The 5,428-nt window shown below is 51.3% G+C and overlaps 1 long non-coding RNA gene across 1 annotated transcript in view; it reads right to left on the bottom strand.

Moving 5' to 3' along the window:
* Positions 1-889: 889 nt before the first annotated feature.
* The window catches only part of LOC108298194, a 5,639-nt gene continuing 1,100 nt past the window's right edge, over positions 890-5,428 (bottom strand). The window contains exons 2-4 of the long non-coding RNA XR_005198709.1: positions 2,730-2,826; positions 1,557-1,693; positions 890-1,061 (exon numbers count right to left, since the gene is read on the bottom strand). This is a non-coding gene — a long non-coding RNA (uncharacterized LOC108298194). The remainder of the gene's footprint in view (positions 1,062-1,556; positions 1,694-2,729; positions 2,827-5,428) is intronic.

Genomic DNA, 5,428 nt, shown 5'->3' with positions numbered 1-5,428 from the left:
TCACCATCTTGGCCAGGCTGGTCTTGAACTCCTGACGTCAAGTGATCCACCTGCCTCAGCCTCCCAAAGTGCTAGGATCACAGGCATGAGCCACCTCACCCAGCCTAGGGGCCATTTTTACCACAAGAAGTATTGCCTGGAAACACAGCTGACTGGTCACCTTATCAGAAGGTTAACCCTTTATCATCAAGGGGGAAGGAGTGGAAGTTAAAATTAGGCTCAAACATTAAAATTAGATTGGGGGAGTGGAAATGGTGTCTAGGCAGTGGGAATAAATGCACTGAGGTGGGTGGGTGCCTGGAGTGGTTGAGGAACAGAAAGGAGTCCTGTGTGGCTGGAGGAGAGTGAGCATGGGAAGAGGGGTGTGTGTGTGTGTGTGTGTGTGCTTGAGAGAGAGACACATGGGATGAGGTCAGAGAAGTCCCAGTGGCAGATCACATAAGACCTTACAGAAATACCTAAGGAGGTGAGGCAGATCACTTGAGGCCAGTTGTTGGAGATCAGCTTGACCAACATGGCAAAACCTTGTCTCTACTAAAAATACAAAAGTTAGCCAGGCATGGTGACATGTGACTGTAGTCCCAGCCACTCAGGAGGCTGAGGCAGGAGAATCACTTGAACTGGAGAGGCAGTGGTTGCAGTGAGTCGAGACTGCACCACTGCATGAAAGCCCGGGCAACAGAGCAACACTCTGTCTCAAATAAATAAATACATAAATACATATAAATAAAAAGAAATAACAAAGGAAGTGTGAATGCATCGTGAGTGACTCTAATAAGTAAGGACTGAACACATTCTCAGCTGCTGGTAGCCTTACTACGAACCAGCTCAATGATATTGCTTTTCCTGGCCAGGAAGGCCTGCACTTGTCCCCTGGGGCTCACCTTTCTGTACACCAGGCCAGTGATGGCCGACCGCAGCCTCATCTGCAGCACCTGGAGCTGGTACCCGTTCTGCTGCTCAGTGTTTGCAGGCAGGCCGAGAGGAACATCAGCACAGCGAGGAGGTGGCCCTTCCAGGCTGGAGGCTTGGGATCATCACCACGAAACTCCAGGAAAAGGCTTCCCGGGAAAGGAGGGAGAAGGTACAGCTGGTGAGAGGAGGTTCCCAGGTGTGCTGTCTTTGCCCAAGCCAGGCCAGGTGTGGAGGATGAGTCGGCATGGTTGACTTTTTCACAATCATGATCTCGGTTAGTTCCCCCCGCTGTCCCTGCTTTTCAACCTGACTGCAGCTCCTCAAGATCAAGAGATGGCGTTTTTATCCCCACTTCTTATGGGCTAAATTTTGTCCTCACACAATTTGTATATCGAAGCCCCAACCCCCAGTACCTCTGAATGTGACTGTATTTGGAAACAGGGCCTTTAAAGAGGCAATGAAGTTAAAATGAGGTTGTTAGGCTGGGCCCTCATCCAGTCTTACTGGGGCCCTTGTAAGAGGAGAAAATGTAGACATGCAGGGAGGCACCAGGGCGCACACAGAGGAGGCCATATGACAACACAGGGAGGAGGCGGCCAACTGCACACCAAGGGCAGACGCCTCAGATGGAACCAACTTACTGATACCTGATCTGCAACTTCCAAACTCCAGAATCATGAGAAAAATACATTTCTGTTGTTGAAGCTGCTCAGTCTGTGATGCTGTGTGATGGCAGCCGAGCAGACACCACTTCAATCTGGTCTGGCCACAAAAGCACCTTTGACCAACAGAGTACAGTGGAGGTAAAGCTATGCCGGCTCTGAGCCTAGGCCGCAAGAGAAAATGGGGCTTTTGGCCTATTGCTGAGAACCCTCCCAAGCAGCCACATGAACAAGTCTGAGCCAGCTTTTTGGAGGATGGGAACCCACATGGGACAGAGACAACCATCCCAGCTTCAGATACACAACTGCAGGCACATAGGAAAACCCAGCCAAGAAAAGAACCACCCAGCCGAGCGCAGCCCCCATTATTGACCCATATTACCATGAACTAAATAAAAGAATGCTTGTAATTTTAAGTCACTCACTTTTGGAGCATTTTATAGCAAAAGCTAATTGATGCAGTCAGGTAGAAGCTTGCTTATTTGCCTTTCTGGGGGTCAGTCGCTTTCTCATTAATGTTCCTTCCTCAGTATCCTTCTCACCAACCCTCCAGTGTCCCGAGCACCAGCTCTACAGGCAGAGGCAGGAGAGCTGAAGTGCCCTGACCCTGGAGGGATGCCATTAAGAGACCACCAGCCTTAGCAGGGCACGTGAAGTCTGAACTCACCTGAATAGCTTGGGGACAGTGAACCTGAAGACATCACTGATGACAAGGCTGCAGGTCCCCAGGAGGAACGTAGAATTGAACACCTGCCAGATGGCCCTCAGCAGTGGGCCCCACTGGCTCCCTTCTTGCCATAGGAAGGGCTGGGTCTCTGGAGCCTCCATGCCACTGCCTCCTTTCCTTTTAAACACTATTGGCCTCAGCGTGCCTTAGGGGAGGGGAGAGGTTAGCTCTGGGTCCCATTTTATATTCTCAGCCATCAGCAGCAGGACCAGGCATTAAAGGCTTATTTTCCTAACAATGGGCGTGGGTGGGTGTGGATCCAGCCTGGCTCCCTCACCTGTTCCTCCTTATCACCCTGAGTACCCATTTAAGAGGCAGTCACAGGAGTTGTGGGGGAAGGTCAGGAGGGCAGTCCTGAGGCCTCTTTGATGGCCATGGGAAAGCACACGTGTTGAGCACCTACTACGTACGTGCAAGGTACTCACCAGTCATCCTAAGAACACTGGCAAGCCAGGTGTTGTTCTCATTTCACAGATGAGAAAACTGAGGCTCAGAAAAGCGAACTTGTCCAAGGGCACACAGCTGAGAAGTAAAACAACTGGGATTCAATTCCAGTTCTCTGCCTTCAGAGCCCATGCAATTTTCTTTTTTTGTTTGGAGATGAAGTCTCACTCTGTCACCCAGGCTGCAGTGCAGTGGTGTGATCTCGGCTCACTGCAACCTCTGCTTCTTCAACTCAAGTGATTGAATTTCTCAGACTCCCGAGTAGCTAGGATTACAGGCAAATGCCACCACACCCAGCTAATTTTTGTATGTTTAGGAGATGGGGTTTCGCCATGTTGGCCAGGCTGGTTTTGAACTCCTGACCTCAGGTGATCTGCCCGTCTCAGTCCCCTAAAGTGCTGGGGTTACAGGCATAAGCCACTGCGCCCTGCCTCCCACGTACTTTTCAATCTATCATGTTGTCAACCTGGAGGAAGAACAGCATCCCCTCCCCCACACACACAACCAGCCAGCCCTTAGGTGGTTTTGAACCGGTAGAGAATCACAGCTGATGTGCATGGGGCCTGGTGCTCTGGCTCTGGGTGGAAGCACAGACAGAAGCTCAGGCTGCCTCAAACTCATAAGATCCCCAGGCTTTGGCCATAACCAGGGGCCACAGAGAAGAGCTAAGGGAGAGGAGGTGGTAGGGGGAGGCCCAAAGACCCCTCCGGGGCAGGTCAGAAACCTGGGCCATAATGGAGACGCTGGGGCAATGCAGCTGCTGAGGGCTGGTTGCTATGTGGTCTTGGTCTTGGACTGCTCCCCTTTCTGTGTGTGAGAGGATGTGTATGGTCCCCCCTCTGAGCCCCTTGTGTGCCTCTGACAATCTATAAGGTTATCAGTAATTGCTTGCTTGCTTGCTTTTTTGAGACAAAGTTTCACTCTTGTTGCCCAGGCTGGAGTGCAGTGGCACCATCTCAGCTCACTGCAACCTCCATCTCCCAGGTTCAAGAGATTCTCCTGCCTCAGCCTCACGAGTAGCTGGGATTACAGGCACACACCACCATGCCCAGCTAATTTTTCTATTTTTAGTAGAGATGGAGTTCCACCACATCGGCCAGGCTGTTCTTACACTCCTGACTTCAGGTGGCCCACCTGCCTCAGCTTCCCAAAGTGCTGTGATTATGGGTATGAGCCACGGCGCCTGGCCACTTATCAGTAATTTCAATCCCCATTACAAATCTGTGACCCGGGGCCACGTGCAGACATCAGCTCTTTACACGAAGGAGCTCACTGACTTCCCTGGACCCCCTTGCCAGGTGGGTATTATTAGGCTCTCCATTTTACAGAAGGGGAAGGAAGCTGAGGCTCTGAGAGGTGGCGATAGCAGCCCGAGGTCACACAGCAAGGGCAGAGCAGGGATTGGAGCCTAGATCTTGACTTGTGGTTCCTAGAGTGTTTCTTGTGCACTAAGGACCCCCAACCCCACCATAGTAATAAAAGAAGCATTAAGAAAAATCCCCTTGTGAGCTCAGGTGGCCAGACCCTTCCAGGCCAAGGTCTTTGTTCCTCATTCCTGACCTGATCTGGTGTTTGGTTTGGCATCTGTGGAGGGTTGTGGCTCAGCTCTGTTACTGAGTGGGCATGGCCTGCTGCTCACAGGTATTTTGGCATTTGGGTCTCAAAGCCAAGAAGATGCCCCTTCCATGCAGAGAGCATCCCTGACCACCCTTCCTGTCTGATCCCACCGGTTCATTCATTGCCTTCACAGCCTTGCCCACGACCCCAACCCGCTCGTTGTCTTGTTAGAATCCAGGTGGTTAGACTTTGCCTGAGTTTTTCACCAAGATGTCCCCAGTATTGAGTCCAGCTCTTGCACACAGTAGGAGCTCAATAAACCCTTGTCAAATGAATGGGAAAAACAGATTGAGTGATGTGTGTAAAAGGGCCTAACAACAGTGCCCAGCTCATACTGTTATAAACATTTATAGAAGGATGGAGCCTGGCTGGGTGGACAGGACTTGGCTTTGGAGCCAGGAGACTATGGTTCCAATGCCTGCTCTGTCTCCTCTCCTCTGAGCCTTAGTGCTTCCATCTGTAAAATGGGGTTGAGGAAGAGCTGACTGGGAAGTTTTCTTTCTGGCTGGAAGTTTGCTCAGTTCTATTCTAGCTGTTTGCCCAGAGAGTCAGTGTGTTCAGCCTGCAGGCTCCATAGCAAGTGTTTTCCTCTCCTGGAGGTCTCACCTCCCATCAAGGAAGAGGTCCAGATTGCTGTCTGATGTCTGGTCTCTGGACTGAAGGCCATTTAGTGCATGACTCACAAACAGCTGTGGGGCAAGGCAGGGGGTATGCATGAGTGGCATGGGCAAGGTGTGAGTTGGGGGATACAAAAGGGAGTGATGGAGGCCAGGTGCGGTGGCTCAGACCTGTAATCCCAGCACTTTGGGAGGCCAAGGCAGGCAGATCACCTGAGGTCAGGAGTTCAAGACCAGCCTGGTAGCCTGAGCAACATGGAGAAACCCCAACTCTAATAAAGAATACAAAAATTAGCTGAACCTGGTGGTGGGCACTTGTAGTCCCAGCTACTTGGGAGGCTGAGGCAGGAGAATCATTTGAACCCAGGAGCTTGCAATGAGGCAAGATGGCGCCACTGCACTCCAGCCTGGGTGACAGAAACAGAGAGAAAGAAGGAAGGAAAAGA

Source organism: Cebus imitator, unplaced genomic scaffold (genome assembly GCF_001604975.1).
Source record: "Cebus imitator isolate Cc_AM_T3 unplaced genomic scaffold, Cebus_imitator-1.0 Scaffold913, whole genome shotgun sequence".
Classification (NCBI taxonomy): Eukaryota; Metazoa; Chordata; class Mammalia; order Primates; family Cebidae; genus Cebus; species Cebus imitator.
Note: the sequence above shows the minus strand (reverse complement) of the source record. Positions and strands in the feature narration are given on the sequence as shown.